The sequence below is a fragment of the Microtus oregoni genome, unplaced genomic scaffold (genome assembly GCF_018167655.1).
Source record: "Microtus oregoni isolate MIOR12 unplaced genomic scaffold, Mior012 000050F_ref0000143, whole genome shotgun sequence".
NCBI lineage: Eukaryota > Metazoa > Chordata > Mammalia > Rodentia > Cricetidae > Microtus > Microtus oregoni.
Genome location: NW_024543256.1, coordinates 4,777,770 through 4,796,457, shown reverse-complemented (window position 1 = coordinate 4,796,457; position 18,688 = coordinate 4,777,770).

Genomic DNA, 18,688 nt, shown 5'->3' with positions numbered 1-18,688 from the left:
GCCATTCTGCTGAGTGCTGCAGTTGGTGAGAGGCAGGACCAGCTGGTGAACTCAGGGACAGCTCTCCCACCTGCTACAGGCAATGAAAAGAGGGGGGTAGGGGTGTCTTCTCTTTCCCGCCCATGCCACCATATAGCAGAAGAGTGGCAGGGTCAGATCTCTCAAGCTCACATTCTGCTGCTCACCAATGTCCCCACCAGCATTGTCAGATCGACTGTATTGCCTAGTTGAGGTACAGCGCCTTCTTTCCTGAGTGCTCCAGCCAGTTAGGTGCCAGACCAGCACACCAGTTCTCATGACCTCAGGGCCTGGTGCAGGGGCCTCAGAGTGGTGCAGGGGCCACACTGCTGAGAGCTGCAGCCAATGAGAGGCTAGTGACCCCAGGGAAAGCTCTCCCACCTGTCACAGGTAATAAGAGGTGTGTGTGTGGGGGGGGCATCTTTCCCTTGCCCATGCCACCATATGGCAGGTGAAGAGTGGTTTCAAATCTCCCAAGCTTACATTCTCAGGGCCAGCTCACTCACACCCGTGTCTACAGGGTCAGCTCCACTGTGCTTCCCAGGCAGGTACAGGGCTTGCTCTCCCTAGTGCTTCAGCTGGTGAGGGGTTGGATTAGCTTTCCCGTCTGGCATGGGTCGCAAAGAATAAGGTGGGAGGGCATCTTTCTCTTGCCTATGCCATCACATGACAGATGAGTAGGGCGGGACCAGTTCTCCCAATCTCATGCCCTCGGCGTGTTCACCTGTGCCCCTGCCAACAACGTCAGCTCTATCATGCTGTCCAGGTGAGGTAGTCTCTCATGTGCTGCAGCCAGTGAGGGGCAGGGTCAGTTCTCCCTAATGTTACAGTCAGTGAGGTGTGGGGCCAACCCTGTACAGCCTATCCTCTCTGCCTTTGGTGGTAACAGAAGCCATGGACATCAACACAGACCATGGTTGCAGCAGAGCCCAGACATGACCCTTGGCAGCAGCCCAGGCCCAGACATCACAATAGAAATCAGCCAGGAGCCTGCCTGGCACCAGAGGCAGGTGCCATCACACCAAGTGCCTCCCAAGATTGCTAGGCCTGGGCATTTGAGAGAAGAAAAGCAACAGCTCCATACCATGCCTTGCTGTTGGTACAGGTAGGGGTGGGCAGGGATCAACCAAGCACCACCTGTAATGCAACCAAGATCCCTGGCTTTGAGTGGTTGGGCACCATTATGGTGAGTGAGTACAACATTACGGTAAGAGAGTATAGGGTGGGGAAATGGAAGAGGGGGAGGGGGCAGAAGGTTCATGGGTCTGGAAGAGAGGCAGATCTGAAGAGGTGAGAGTGGTGAAGAATAGGTCGACATGAATGGCCTTTTAGCCACTGGAGTGCATGGTGATGTCTGGGCCTAGGCTATTGCCAAGTGCTAGATCTTGGTCTGAGGCCCTGAAACAGCTGAGTAGGACTATGTTGATGCCTGTGGCTCCTGTTGCCACTGAGGGATGTGAAGAAGCATGCAGTGTGTCTGGGATGCCCCCCGGGGGCCATGGTGACATCCTGGTGTTGAGGACCAAGTCTAGGTCTTTAGTCCTACCATGGTTGGGGTCTGTGCTAATATCCCTGGCCCCTGTTGTCACCAAAGGCCACATGGATGCTCAGTATCTAGACCAAAACCTATGATTATGTTTGTATTCAAGGGCTGTGCCACCGCTGAGGCCAAGCTGATTTGAATGAACAGTGCTGTCACCTGGGGCCATGGTATCATCTGGATGAAAGCTGCTGCTGAGGGCCATGTTTGGGTCCATGGTCCTGTTGCAGGATCTGTGTTGATGTCCATAGCTCCTGAGACCATCAAAGGCCATGCTGATGCCAGGAGTAACAACCAGGAACCATATTGGTGTTCAGGGGCCACACTGCCATGAGGGCTATGCAGATCTGAGTGGCCTGTGCTGCCACCTAGGGTCATGGTGACATCCTGACCTGTTCTGCTTCCTAGGACCATCTCTGTGTACATGGTTCTAGCACAGCTGGAGTTTGTATTGTTGTCTCTGGCCCATGTTGCCACAAAAGACCACACAGATGCCTGGAGTCTGGGCTCCAACCTATGGCCATGGGGGTGTCTGTGAGCCATGCTGCCACCAAGGCAATGCTGAAATGAAAGGCCTACACTGTCATCAGGGTTATGGTGTCATCTGGGTCATGTCTAGATCTGTAGTCTTATAGCAACCAGGGTCTGAGTTGGTGTCTGTGGTTCCACTTACCACATAGGGCCATGTGGATGATCAGGGTCTGGTCAGCCACTTGAGACCATGTTGGGGCCCAAGGCCCATGCTGCTGCCAGGGCCATACTGACCACCTACAGCAGGCAAGAGAGGTGGCCCCAGGATCAGGAAAGTGAGAGAACTAGTGTTGGCTGAGGTTCTTTAGAGCATGAAATTTAATCTCAGCGTTGTGGCCAATCAGTGTTTATTTAAAACACAAGTGACAGGGTACGTACGATTAACTCACAGCATACTAGCCCTGCCCCTCACCAGCTACATCACACAGGAAAGTGGATCCTGCACTGTGCCTGGGCAGCATACTAGAGCTGACCCTGTTGTTAGGGATGAAGATGAGCCAACCCTGAGGATATGATAGCAGGGGAGTTGGTTCCTGCCCCTGTAAGTCCCTTGCAGTGATAGGGAGAGGGGACACTGCACCTCACCTGGGCAAACAGTAAAGCTGCTTCTGGGAGTGTGAGTGTGGGAGACCAAGACCTGAGGGCTTGAGAGCAGAATTGGCACCTCTCCTTGCTGCAGGCTGCCTTGGGAGAGCTAGCCAAGGCTGTGCTGGAGAGCTCGCCTGGGTAGTGACAATGAGGGAAAGCTGGCAGGCTGACCAACCCAGCTACTACTCAGGGCCAGAACAAGGGCTGTAAGTTGGCCCACCCCAACATCCACTTCATCTATGAACTAACTGTTCATAGTTGTAAAGGGCATGAACCTACAGACCCCAAACAACAGGATCTCTGCAACATAGGACAACAGCAGGATATCCATACAGAGCCCCAGTGAGAGACACCCCCCCACTCACAAGAGACCATCCTTGCTGCAATCACACAAGGTTTATTGACAGGAACCAGCTCACTGGGGCCAAGACTCATATCCAAAGCAGGGGTAGAGGAGTTCAATCCTGAGTAGTTGGGAGAGGAGGTATTTAGGGGAAGAAACCACAACCCAAATGGGGTAGGGAGGCTGTCATTGGAAAACTCCAAAAGTACCAATGATATTCACTTTCTCAAGATTATTCTCAAGATTAAAACCTAACTTTATGGTCAGCTAGTTCCAGGAACAGAGTCACTGAACCGGCTAACCGAGATTTTTGGCTCTTCTCTCCCTGCTAGATTTTTGGCTCTATTCTTTCTGCTAGAGGGGTCTGGATTTAGCTGGGTATTTAGTCTCCCCACTTCTTCTAGTACCTAGTTCTAATCATAGAACTAGATTTTAATATCTTCTTGACCTTGTAAAGAACTATATTGGTGGCATAACATCAAAATCTGAAAAGCACTTATTCTTCTCTAATGAAGGTAATTAGTTTATTTAATACACATGGACCTATAATTAGTAGCAGAAGCAAAATTAGGAATGGTCTGTAAGGGAAGATATCAGAGTTGTCATCCAATGAGATCTATTAAACCAGCTCTCAAACTATCCCTGATACGCTACTCTGCCTCTTTGTCTTTTGTCTAACCTTTCTCTAAGTTTACTTATGGAGTCTTTAATTACTCCTGAATGGTCCACATAGAAACAACATTCTTCTCTGAGAGCAGCATATAATCTTCCATTTTTTAAGAATAACAAATCTAATCCCCCTCTACTCTGTAAGACCACTTCTGAGAGGGAGGTCAATGATTCTTTGAGTTTGGAAATAGATTGTTTTAGAGCCCTCAAATCTTCATCCATGGCTATTCTTAATTCATTAAAATACTGAGGGGCCTGTATCAGGGCAGCAGTACCTGTCCCAATACCAGAAGCTACCCTGAGGCCCAGGATTACTGCTAGTGTCAGAGAAATAAGTTCTCATCAAAGTGAGTTGGGTGCTTGTGAAACTCATCTTCAAGCGTGTTAGCTGGATGATATAAGACCCTAGGTACCAGTTGTACACTCACACAGTAATCTTTTGTGTCATTAAAAACCAATGTTGAGGGCTGGAGAAATGGCTCAGAGGTTAAGAGCATTGCCTGCTCTTCCAAACGTCCTGAGTTCAATTCCCAGCAACCACACGGTGGCTCACAACCATCTGTAATGGGGTCTGGTGCCCTCTTCTGGCCTGAAGGCATACATGCAGGCATATACATAATAAATAAATAACTAAATTAATTAATTAAAAAAATGATGTCGACATGCAAGGTGTCAGGATTGTACTACAAGCCCACCATTTATCTAAACCGGGAACCAAGTACCTGGTGTCTCTTAAGGGTCTCATTCCATAAATGTTTGTAGCAGCCGCTGGATTTCCCAGGCATGTTCTTACACCTATAACCTCAGTAAGAGTCAGCTTATGATTGGTCCCCGAAACACAAGCATCCTGACTGGGTGTGTTGTTAAAAGCCTCAGATACTGCAATTCGTCAAGAGTACCAAGTGTGACCCTTTTCAGCGAGGCCCAAGATTCCCAACTCGATGCCGGTTAACAAAAATGGTGTCTCCTACTTGGAACTGATGCCGCACATGTGAGTTTTCAGTCTTATATACTTCTTTCAGTTGCTCCCAGATCTGGTGTCTCACCACTTCAAGGGCGTTTAGGTGGGCAAATAAAGGTCTAGAAAGAATAGCATCAGGATTATGCACTCCACCCGACTCAGTTAGCAGTGGCAGTCCCCCACATAGGATCTCATAAGGGGTGAGTTTAAATCGCCCTGGGTTGTTCCGAACCCAGAGCAGGGCAAAGGGAAGGAAGGCTGTCCAGACATTCCCGCTGATCTCTAGGGATAATTTTATCATGATCTTTTTTTAGGGTTCTATTCATCCTTTCTACCTGACCTGAGCTCTGGGGTCGGTAAGTACAATGTAATCTCCAATTGATCCCCAGTTGGGTGGCCAGTCCCAAACTTACCCGTGCAACAAAGGCAGGTCCATTATCAGACCCAATTACCTTGTGTATCCCAAACCTTGGAAAGATTTCTTCTATGATCTTCCTAGCCACCACGTTGGCCATCTCAGTCCTGGCAGGAAAAGCTTCTACCCAGCTTGAAAAAGTATCTATAAAAACTAAAAGTACTTGTTACCATATCTGGCTGGCTTAATTTCTGTAAAATCTACCTCCCAGTAGGCCCCAGGCAGGTTGCCCCTGAGCCTCTTCCAAGGAGTATATATGGAGTGTCCTGCATTAGTCATAGCACAGGCTTTGCAGCTTTTGACTACTTCTTCTGCCAGTCCTAATTTGCCCATAACTTGATAGTCCTCGGGTGTATGTCTAAAGTTGGTTTTAGTGATATCATGATAATCTTTAGGCTCTTTGACTGCCAGGATCATTGCTCCCTGGGCCATCTGTTTAGCAGTTAGGTCTGCCATCTGATTTCCTTTAGCCACAGCATCTCAAGCTTTTTGGTGTCCTGAACAATGTATGATGGCTACCTTCTTTGGCAAATGTATGGCATCGAAGAGGCTCAAAATTTTTTCTTTATTTTTTATGTCTTTTCCTGCAGATGTTAACAGTCCTGTTTATCTGTATATTGCTCTGTGTATATGGGCAGTGGCAAAAGCATACCTGCTGCCAGTGTAGATGTTAATCGACTTCTCCTCTGCCATCTATAGAGCTTGTATCAAAGCAACAAGTTCCTCTTTCTGGGCCGACATCCCTTCAGGTAGACTACTGGCCCAGATTACTTGCTTCCCAGCCACCAGTGCTGCCCCTGCCTTCTCCTTATCTTCAACCACATAGCTGCTGCTGTCCGTATACCAGCTCAAACTCCCAGGCCAAGGCTGATCCTTCAGATCATTTCGGGTACCAGCTTCTTCTGCCAGAATGTCAGCACAGTGATGGGTAGGTGAGGAGTCATCCGTCTTGGGCAGTAGGATAATGGGATTGAGAACAGCAGGGGGAACGAAGGTCACTCGTTCAGTCAACAAAAGGCTTTGATAATGTGTCATATGTGTGTTGGTTGTCCATCGGTCAGGGGTCTGTTGGATAATGCTTTCTAGAGCATGGGGTGCCACTACAGTTGTCTGTTGTCCCAGAGTGAGCTTATCAGCATCTTTCATGACCAGAGCTATGGCAGCAATAGCTTTCAGACAAGAAGGCCATCCGCTGGCAACAGGATAGGTAAGCTACTGGTTTCTTCCAAGGTCCCAAAGTTTGAGTAACGACTCCCCTGGCAACCCCTGCTTTCTCATCCACATAGAGAGCAAAAGGTTTGGTTAGGTCAGGTAAGGATAAGGCTGGGGCCATCAATATGGCCCTTTTAATTTCTTTGAAGGCTTTCTGGTTATCTGGGGTCCACACAAACAGCCCCCTTCTTTGGTTAGGGGGTACAATGAGGCATCTAGGATCACAAACCTGGGTATCCATAGCCTTCAGAAGCCAGCAGTGCCCAAGTATTCTCTTACTTGCCTTGGTGTAGTTGGGGTGAGGATCTGAGTTACAGTCTTTTTCCTGGCTTCAGTTAGCTATGGCTTCCCATCTCGGAGAGTGTGTCCCAAATAAGTAACCTCAATCTGACACAGCTGAGCCTTTTTAGCTGAGGCTCAGTATCTGAACTAACCTAATTCTGTTAGTAATTTTTCAGTTCCTTGTCTTCATTCAAGTTCAGTAGTTGCTGCCAAAAGCAAATCATCAACATACTGGAGCAAGGTTCTTTGTGGGTTTTCAGCTCTGAAGGTGGCCAGGTCCCAGTGAAGGTCCTTATCAAAAGGAGTGAGAGAATTTTTGAACCCTTGGGGCAGTCTGGTCCAGGTCAATTGACCTACCAGTCCAGTGTCTGGGTCTCTCCATTGAAAAACAAAAATAGGTTGGCTGGAATAATGCAATCTCAGGCAAAAGAAAGCATCTTTTAGATCTAGAACAGTGTACTATTTCCTGTCTGGTGGGAGTAAGCTGAGAAGGTTGTATGGGTTGGACACAGTCGGGCGAATGTCCTGGAACCTCTTGTTAATTTCCCTTAGGTCTTGCACTGGTCTGTAGTTAGTGCCAGGCTTTTTGACGGGCAACAATTGAGTGTTCCAGCAAGACTGGCCAAAATCATGGAGGGAGTCTCCTCCAGCCTGGTTCTAGTAAACCTGATCTGCCTGTGGCAGCACCCCCCCCCCCCCCACCACTAGCACCAGGCATCAGGGGCCACAGATAGGGGGTTGTGGAGGGCTCGGCCATTCATGTGGCTCCTCAATCTCAGGATAGATTTTAGGAGGAGCCAAAGGTTGGTTCTCAGGCTGCAACAGGCACACGAAGTCTGCATGCTAAAGAATACAAAGATTATAGTAACTGGAGCAACTAGACAGAAACAATATTTGTGGACCACCTTACGAACAATAGATTTGGGGAGATTACAAGTGACTCATTCCTTCATTGTTATTCCTGAGTATCCCACGCCTTTATTAGGAAGAGACTTATTAACATAGTTGAAGGCCCAGATCAGGTTTACTTGAACCAGGCTGGAGGAGACTCCCACCTCCATGATATTGGCCCTAAGACTCAAAGAAGTGCATCAACTACATGAGCTCTCGAGTCAGGCAAAGACCCCTGACATGAAGGAATGGTGAGTGACATTTCCTAAGGCTTGAGCAGACACTAGGGGTATGGGAATGGCAGTGAGAATTCCCCCAGTAGTAGTGGGACTAAAGACTGATACCTCCCCCATAAGAGTACGTCAGTACCCAATGAACCAAGAAGATAGAGAATGAATCAGACCTCATATCCAGAGGCTTATACAACAAGGTATTTTGGTGCCTTGCCAGTCTTGCTGGAACAATTTGTGATGGGGTGAAGTGGTGGTGGTGGTGGAGCTGTCTGCCCAGAGGAGTCTTAGCATCTGACCAGCTGCTGGGGCTGCAGTGGGAGGGGGAGGCAACAGGATGTGCCTGACTGCCTAGGGCCTAGAGAGCAGGACCATCCAGGAAGGAGACCAGTCACTCACCACTTTATCTAATCAGTGCAGGTGGAACTTGTGCCTTGGGGGCAGCTGATACCTTCGGGAATGATTTGTGGAAATGATGGGTTTCAAGGGTTTGGGGGGTGGAGGGGGACTTGCAGGTTGCAGAGGTCAATGGATGGTGGGGGTTAAGACCTTTATTTTAAAGGGCAGGTTTTTATTTTTTATTTTATTTATTTATTTATTTACTGAGAGACTTTTTATGAAGTCTTTTTATGAAGCTCTGGCTGGCCATGTATTCACAGATATCTCCCTGCCTCTGCTTCCTAAGTGCAGTGATTAAAGGCATACCTCACCAGATACAGATGTGTAAGACCTATAAAATGGTAACTCATAAACTGATTTTATCCCCCGAGGAGGATCATAGAATAAAAGCAATAACTGTATAAGCCTGACTACGCAACTTAATACCCAGACTCACAACAATCCAAATTTGTTTGTGTACATCTGTAAGCCCAACACTCCTAAGGTGAAATGGGTAGAAAAGGCAGGGAAATTGGTTCAAAGATAATGGGTCAACTGTCTTGAAGTATATAGTTTAGCAGAAATAAGAAACCTATCTTCAATAGGTAGAAGGTCAAGACTGACTTGAAATAGTTGTCCTCTCAATTCCTCACTTATACCATGGTGTATGCATGTGCACATAGAATAAGTAAATACACAAACAAATAAGTACATTTAAAAAATTTATTATATATGCATATATGGAATTTTTGTGTTAATGGATGTGAAAATCTGATGTAATGAGTATTATGCATTAAATAGTTTCTGCCAAAATACTAAACTTAGTATTTAAAAATAAGACAGTATTCAAAGATAGGGTCTTTTAAGAGGTAATTAATTAAGTTAAAATAAGTAGTTCAAATCAAATATGACTTGTGTTCTTATATGAAGAGAAAAATTTAAAATTAGGACACACACAGAGAACTACTTTGTGAAGACACAAGGAAACAATTATCTGGGAACCAAAAACACAGGCTTCAGAAAAAAGCCACACTGCTTGACCTTGGACTTTTACCCCTCAGAATTGTTAGAAAATAGTTATCCGTTGTTTAAGCCACCCACTTCAGGTAACATTCTGGGTGATGCTAGCTGTTAATACTTTATTTTTTTAAAAAAAAATGCTACAAGATCCCCGGTGGCAGTAGGCAGCAGAAATGCTGTAGGTCCCAAATGGTGATAGGTCCCAAAAGGTGGTAGCGGGCCATGTGGAGCAGCCAGTCCCAGGCAGAGATGGCTGCCGGTCCCCGAGCAGTGGCTGGTCCCAGGCAGGGAGACACATGGCGGGTGTGCAGAAGACAGAGACATTGATAGACACGACTTGCAGAGTGAGGTTGAAAATTTATTCAGGTGGTTATGGGGGGGAAGGGAGGGCAGAGAGAAGAGAGAGAGAGAGAGAGAGAGAGAGAGAGAGAGAGAGAGAGAGAGAAGAGGAGAAAGAGACAGAGAAGGGGGAAGCAGAGAAGTGGGTAGAGAGGCAGAAGCAAGCTGCCTCTCCAAGAGGAAGATGGAAAAGAGAGCAAGCTCAGGCCAGAAGCTGAAGATCAGCCTGCCTCAGTGGATGGGGAGGGAGTGGGTGTGGCTTATCTCTTAAAGGGACCAGGGACCAAAACCATAACAAATACAATAGTTGGTAAACTAATAAAATCACTGCAAGGTTGTTTTGATAACTATTGGATTTTTTAATGAAAAATAAATGTCATGGTCCTATAGGAATATTAGTATATGTTCTAAAAAAATGTAACTCTATAGTGATCCAGTGTTTCTTTGCTTTATTGTCTTTCCCTGTAGAAATTTGCACATAATCTCAGAGTTCATGATCCTCTGGTTTTCCTTTGAGTTTCACAGCTCTTTCTTACTTCCTTTTTTTCTTTTTTCTTTGCTTGTTTTTCTTCTTTCACTTCCTTTTTCCTTATTTCTATTCTTTCTTGCTTTTTATTCTCTCTATCTTCTACAATTTCTTATCTCCTATATCAACCAATAAAAGTATTAAAACATAAGTGATAGCTTACCTCCCCTTTATATCGCTTACATATCCTAAAGAGCCTTCTAAATCCTGTCTGATAGAGGCCATGCCATCTGCATCTTATTCATTTCTAACTTAATAGCACAATCTGTGGTTCAGTAAATTTATCTTAGAAACCAATGACTTATATCTGTGAAGATAAAACAAAATGTTATCATTCTATATGTTCTATTTTAAAGTAAGAATTAAATTAATTGTATCTCAGGAGAGAGCCAGGTATAATACTGGTTTCAAAGAGGATAATTGTTGTTAGATATTTTTTCCAGAAGTTGCAGGGAGTGACTAAGAATGTTGACTTATTCTGAAACCAAAAGGTTAGCAAATTCAATAGCATATTTTTAACATGATGTGCCTAAATCTGGAAGGTCATATAGATAGCTTCTCTGACACAATAAGAAAACACATTAGCAGATTTCTCAGAAGACAGATTCTCATCACAGTAGAATACATACACACACACACACACACACATATGTATTATATATATGTGTGTGTATGTATATATATACTATCAATTTAATGTGAGAGCAAAGCTCTATGATGCCATAAAGACACAACATTAATTCATGACTTCCTTAGCTCAAGATGTTCTGCCAAACGACACATTTCTAAACTTATAGTGATGCATATTTCTTTAAACATTTTTTCTTAACAGTAGATTTTTTTATTTTAATTTTTCCCTTTTTATTGCAAATAATTTTTTTCAGAGAATATATTTTGATCTGTTTCCCTTCCTCCATCTCTTCTCAAATACTCTCCACCTCTTCCTCCATCTAACTCCATGCCATCTTTTTCTCTGTCTTTGGAAAGTAACAGGCAAATTGAAAACAAATTTTTTTAGGATAAAATTAAGAAAACATGGAAATTTATATCTCCAACATTATTAATGGATTGTAAAGCAAGGACTTGGTAATTTTAGGTATGATCAGTTCATAAGGAAAGGCTGAGAAAGTGTCATATAACAAGCTAAGGAAAGAAAGAAAAGCCTGCCTAATTCATGATTGTTTTTGTCATAACTGTTTTAATGACCACACCCAGTTAACCAATCAAGTTTTTATTTCTCTTTCATCAAGTTGACCTTGTGTATTTCCTGAGTAATATGAGGCTGACTTAGAGGATAGCTACTCTTCTTTGGCATATTTGGCTCATTTTCTAGCTTAAATAAAGAAAAACATATCAGGTCAATTATATTCTTTCAAAACATCCATTCTCCAAATCCTTGATTTTCCAACTATCTTCTTGGCAATGCTGGCTAAGTTAAGGTCCTAATTCTTTGAACTCATCAACTCCAAAGTCTTTAAGCCCGTTCCACTCTAGCTACTTGTTCCAAGGTCACACCTTCGATTGCTTTGTACAAAATTTAATACATAGTATTCATTTTGATAAATGCCCTATGTGATTCTCTCATGCCTGTGAACTGTTGACTACACTCTGAGGAAAACTGCTCAAACAGTAGGATACACGGCTGAAGGAGCTTGCGGATTTTCTCATTTGAAGTTCTTTGTCTTCCATGTAAAATAGAAGACTGTTTTCTTGCCCCAATTCCATTCACACCCTCCCATACATTCCTTAATACCCAAATAGAACTAAAGCCCTTTATGCAGTATCTGATCACAAGTTAACCAATGCCATTTTGAGTCACTGGAGTATCTTAATTTTGTCTTTGAGTGGTACTTACCACACCCTGTGATGATGGATTGCTTCTGCTTCCTCACAGCATGAAACTCCTTGGGGTTTTGCTTTTGTATTTTTCTTTATTTCGTGCACATCCCCTGCGTAATATCACTCATACTCATGCCTTCAGTTCTTACCTGATTGCTTATCACAATCATGTCTACAGCCTAACTGTCTCTTCTGAAGCTCAGATCCATACCTCCAGTCGTATACTAAATACCTTCACTTGACTGATAAATATATCCCCTGTCTCAATGTTCAAAGCTGATTTTACTTTCCTTTTTTATTCACTACCTCTAATCTGAGCCTACTCCACATCTTCTGTTTTAGAAAATAGCTCCTTTATTTATCCAGTTGAAGACAGGCACAGCAGTCATTCTACCTTCATTCCTTTATTCAAAGGGGTCAATTCTGACACATACCCCTGATTCTTGTTTTCTACATTCTCCCTAATATTGCTTTATATAAAGTCTAGTTTATTGAAAAATATGGCAGTTCATGGAAGAACTAACATTAAATCAAGGCAAGAGGCAAATACTTATATGTATTAATTCTTCCAAAAATTATCCATGTTTATCCCATTTCTCAAGATAATGATTATTGACATGGAAGTCGACAGTCATATTGCTAATCTCATATCAGAGTAACTGTATAATGTGAAAAGTCAATAAATCAATAAATAGCAGTGTTACTGGAAATGGAGGGTCAGAGAAACACATTAAAAACTTCCTGACGATATAATCAGACAAATTCAAAATGTCACAGGGGAAATGAGGTTAAATGAACTATTTAGATTACTAGAGATAAATAATAATACATGCTAATATTATTTGGTCCTGATCAAATAAACAAGAATATTCTTTAAAGACTTGAGAAATTTTAAACACAGGCTGGTTACTGAGTATTAGGAAATTATTATGATAAAGGTATTTATTAGTATGGTTGGTTTTGTTGTTTATTTTCTGAAACAGGGTCTCTTGTAGTTCAACCGGCCACAAAATCACTATGTACCGAGGCTGGCTTTGAACATCTGATCTTTTTTTTTCTTCTGTCTCCTGGATTACAGGCCTGTACCACCCTGCCTGGTTTAAGATTTTTGTTTAAATGTCTTCTTCTGGAGATTCTTAAGGAAAAGAAATTATTTGTTTGTTTGTTTGTTTTGCCACAAAGGAAAGCAAAAACAAGTCAAACCTTATGCAAATATAATTCAACTAGGAGGCCAGATTCCAGTTACAGCAGGCAGCTCTGAATTGTGTGGCTGGGGAGTCTGTGAAAGGAGGGAAGAATTAGGAGGTGTGGCCTTGTTGAAAGAGGTGTGTCACTAAGAAAGGGTTTTGAGATTTCAAAATCCCACATGACTCAGTCCTTTCTCTCTCTCTCTCTCTCTCTCTGTCTCTCTCTCTCTCTCTCTCTCTCTGCCTCCAACTTGTGGATCAGGATGTAAGCTTCCAGCTACTGCTCCAGTCCCACAGTGCCTGTCTGCTGCCATGTTCCTTTACCATGATGTTCATGGACTCACCCTCTGAAAGTGTAAGCAAGTCCCTAGTTAAATGCTTTCTTTTATGAATTGACTAGTCATGGTGTCTCTTCACAGCAATAGCACAGTGACTAAGATAGGGTATAACAGGAGCTTTGGACTGTATTGTACTATGCTGTCCAGACTGCTTTCACAGAAATCATTGTTGGAGTCCTGTGCTTTGGTTGCCATGGCTAGGTGTGCATAAAACCATTGTGGAACCAGCCTGCTATGAAAACCTCAGACTTGAATGGTGTCTTAGGGTTTTATTGCTCTGAAGGGACACTATGACCATGACAACTCATATCAAAGAAACCATTTAATGGAGGCTGGCTTACAGTTCAGAGGTTTAGTCCATTATTGTAGTGATGAGAAGCATGGTGGCATGTGGGCAAATATGGTTCTGGAGAGGTAGCTGACTTCTATATCTGGATCTGCATGAAGCAGAGATAGTGAGCCACTGGGCCTGGCTTGAATTTCTGACCTCAGATCCTACCACCTAGTGACATACTTCCTTCAACAAGGACACACATCTCCTAATAGTGACACTTCCTATGCGCCTATGGAGGCCATTTTTATTCAAACCACCAAAAAATGGTTAATGTGTACTGAGAGTTTTTATAAAATATATCCACACAGTTCACAATCAGTGAATTTTTTTACATATTATATAAAAGCTTCTGTATATTATTATAAAAGAGAGAAAAAGTATGTCTGGTAAGATTCCATATTGGAAAAAACTTCACAACCTCTGCCTGAAATACTCAGGGCTGCATACAACAGTAACTTCTTTCACATTTTCATTTGTACTATTACTGCAACTTCGAATGGCCTCAGCAATTGGCCTAACTGGGATGGGGAATGGAAGGGAGAAAGCAAGGGGACATGTATAGAAAAACTTTTATCAAGCTGGATGGCCTTGCTCTGTTGGATGAACTACCACATCTTGAAGCTCAGCATGATTATTATATACAGTTGAACAGGGAGGCAGTGTTATTTCATACAACTGAGCAAGGAGGTAGGCTCATTATATATATATATATATATATATATATATATATATATATATATATACAGGAAGAGATGGAGTTATTATATACAATTGAACAGGTTTAGCTAATTTCTATAGGAGAAGTCTCTGCACAGGAGGAGTCTTCAGACTGTCATCATGCACAGGCAGAATGCTATGGTAGCCATTTCGGCACACATTGTAAACTCAGACCAGAGGAAGGCTTTGCCATCCCTCTGAACCTCCCTCAAGGAAGGCTTTGCCTCTCCCACGTGGCTGGCCAAGACATTGGTGTCCTTGACATGACCATTCCCTTGTCAAAAATACACATTTGCCCAGGATACTTGTTCCCTATGTATTATTTAGTTTTCCAGAGGCAAATGTTAGTCATGAGTAAAACCTATTTTGGAGTTTTGTTATTTTTAGTGAATTAGTGAAATTGAGATTGTGCTAAAATCCTCCTGCTATAGATAAGAAAAGAATTTGAAGGCATTTCAACAAAGAAAAGAATGCTAAGTATGAGAGTGTAGTAGTACGGATCGGCTGGGCTGCGTCCCCAGCACCCCGGCCACCTCACTAGCTTATGCCAGAAATAACAACACACAAACTGAATTCATTTAAACACTGCTTGGCCCATTTCTATCTAGCTTCTTCTAGGCTAAGTCTCACACCTGGACTATCCCATTTCTAATAAGGTATGTAGCATCCCAAGGTGCGTTTACCGGGAAGATTCTAGCCTATGTCCATCCTGGGTTGGAGCTTCATCGCGTGTGCCTCAGAGAGCAGAGCTATCGCATCTTCCCGGGAGAGGGGAGGATGGCGTCTCTGAGCTCACTTCCTCATCCTCCCAGCATTCTGTTCTGTTTACTCCACCCACCTATGTTTTAACCTATGAGGGCCAAGCAGTTTCTTTATTGCTTAACCAATGAAATCAACAGATTGATATATGACACTCCCACATCATGAGAGAAACTGTTTAATATTACTAGTTAGTTATAAAGTATAGGGCAAACTACAGTGATGTAGTATATATTGAGGAATATTTTAAGATGTATTACATTTGCTCATGCTGTAGAATATTCGATTAATGATTCAAAGATGTGTTGTGTTTTTTATGTTTCATTTGTTTAACTTTGTGAAACTGTGTTACTTTGCCTATCTAAAACACTTCATTGGACTAATATAGAGATGAACATCCAATAACAAGGCAGAAAAAAAGATAGGCAGGGCTGGCAGGTAGAGAGAATAAATAGAAGATGAAATCTGGGAGGAGAAGGAGAAAGAAGAAAAGGGAGACTCCAGTGGTCAGCTACTAACTACCCAGAAAGCCACAGAGTACAAAGGAAAGAGAGATGAGAGAGAGAAATGTAAAAGCACAGAGACAAAAGGTAGACAGGATAATTTAAGAAAAACTGAAAACTGTCTAGGGTGTTGGTGGTGTATTCTTGTAATCCCAGCACTTGGGAGGCAGAGGCAGGTGGATCTCAGTAAGTTCAAGGCCAGCCTGGACTGTAAAGTGAGTTCTAGGACAGCCAGGATTGTTACACAGAAAAACTCTGTCAAAAAAAAAAAAAGAAAAAAAAAACTAAAGGCAAAAAAGTAAAGAAAATATGGCTAGAAATAAATCAAGCTAAGGCTGGGCATTCATAAGCAAGAGTAAACCTCCATGTATTTATTTGGGATCTTGGTGGCAGGTCCCCCAAAAGAACAAAGAGTAAAAACAGTGATTACCATTAAAAAGCTTGATCATAACAAGTATGTAAGGATGTGGGGGACTGGCGCTTTCTATACTATTGATATGAGTGATAGTTTGGCAAGCTCCTTAACAATATAGGTATATGAATATATGTCTGGCATACAATCAAGTAATTCTGCCAATTTGGACTTACCAATAAAAAATACGTGCAGAAAAGAACTGTCTGTAATGGATTTATTTATAATAGTACAAAACTGAGAAAAATGCAAATGTATATTATAGCTAGTCAATGTACAATGACCTAGCACACGAAATGAAAGAAATGTGAATCCACAAAATAACATAAATGAATCGCAAAGCAAGTATACTAAATGAAAGAAGTCAGACCAAAAACAAATTGTATGTAAGCTTACATCAATTTAAAACTATAGGAAATGAAAATAAATCAGATAGAATCGGCAGGTCCCTGAGTAGGGCAAAGGTTCAGGGTAAGACAGGATGACCTAATAGGGTATTTTTCAGGATCTGTAGGTAGAACATAGTGGCAGAATGTGTGCCTTGAATGTGTAAGGCCCTGGGTTCAATCTGAGCACCTAACAAAAAACAAAAGCAGCAAAATGACAGCACAAAACCATGTTGGGCAATGGACTTACTCATTACTTTGATCATTATAAAGTACATTCAGTTTATTGCAGTTTCAATTATGGCAAAATATAAAACAGTAAATACTACTTATGAAAAATGGCTCAATATTATAGATTCCAAGTTCTCATTCCTGTTTCTAGCAATCAAAATTGTTTCTTCTGCAAGCAACAGAACCAAAATAAAGTTTCCATGAAGTGAACAAGGTGTAAAATAGCCGCATGGCAGGGCTAGAATTTAGACTTAGTTCCTGCACTGAAAGCTGGGTGATACAGAGATAAAAAAGCAATAAGGAAAAGAAACTGCAGGAGAAAATGGAAAGCGTTGCTAGATGAAGCACTGTTGACAAGACACTCATTATTTTTGTAGCTGGATGAGAGGTACATAGATTTTTATTACAGAAAAAGTCTTATTAGCACACGAGTCATTAGCTTATACAGAACTGAAACTCAAATTATTTGAAAGAATTTGTGTACTGTGAATGAAAATGAGGGAAATGGAAAAAAGAGGAACAGCCATTATTTGCTCCTTAAATTTCTACCCTATCTGTGATATTGCTTAACCAAAAATACAAAAGAAGGGTTCACAAGTAAACACCAGACACATGTAAGCACATTCTTCTTAAGTTGTATGATTCAGTTAATGATTAATGTAGTGCATTTAGTCATTTTCATAATCACTCATTTTTTAAAAACTGAAGTATAAAAATGTTCAGACTTATTATAACTTGTTCAGTTTGTAAAATAAAGGATTTCTAAATTTGGAAATTATAAGTACTCAAATATTTGAAAAGCTATTAAGGTTTTATTTCAGAATATGTAATTTTGGTAGTGCATTATGAGTTGAAAAGAATTGTTGAGAAGCTACTTGTACATATTATGCATCAAATATCTTGTACTGCTATTTTAGGGGCATTTTTATTATATGTGACATAGCCATTATTCCTCTTTGCATAATTAAAAGAAAGATATCTAGAATAGGAAAAATTCAAGACAGAAAAATGAATGTCTTCCTTTTTCTTATCTTTTTAATTTGGGGAATTTTTTCAGCACTGTGAGGATTTTTTATTATATCTTAAAGTATATAAATTTAGAAAATTTCAGTTGGTGAAAATTTTACCCTACCCTAAGTGAGTGAAAAATCAGTTGCTAATAAACACAATAACAAAGAACATAGGGAATCTTTTAGTGGATCACATTGATGTATCTTTACAAGTGAAACCATGGGATAGTTTTGTGGCAAAATCTTGCTCTTTGTCTTCAATGGAATGATCGCTAAATAGTTTTTTTTTTCCAAAAACATCTCAATATCCCATAATATCCTTAATATATATCACCAGGGATCTTTTGTCACTGAATTTACTGAAAGTTTTCTTTGACTCAGAAACAGAGGCTGTACAGGGCACACATTGCTGACAAACTTGAATTGGAATTGTAAATCCTGAAGAGTTCATTTCTTTGGGCATTTGTCTCATCACCTATAAAATGCAGAAAATAAAAGTAAGTACATTGTGCACATTCGATGTGAATATTTGAGTAAATTATATAGTAGAGAGCCTGTCATTCAATTCATTACATGTATGTCTTTGAATTTGTGCTTCCAGCCTACTCATTTTCTAGATGTTTATAATTAATAATGTCAGACCCTTCCATTAATTAAAGTCTTGCTGAATCTAAAAGGGTAAAATAGTCACCACCTACGTGGTGTGACTTTATTCAGAAGGCTGTTAGCCCTTTTATGATTTGGATCTATTATGTCCCCATGGCTCGTGTGTTTAAACAGTTGGTCCCAATCTGGTAGTGTTGTTTTGGGAGATTGTGGAAGATTTTTGAAGTGAGGCCTAGTTGGAGAAGGTGAGTTACTGGGGAGTATGTCTTGAGAGCTATAACCTGGTCCATTTTTGACCTCAGTCCATTAGCCTCATATTCACTGACATAGCTGAGAGCTGCTGCCCACACCATATCTTCCTCAGTATCACCAACTGTGCCTTCAAACAGGAGCCAAAATATATCCTTCCTATGTTCGTTTGCC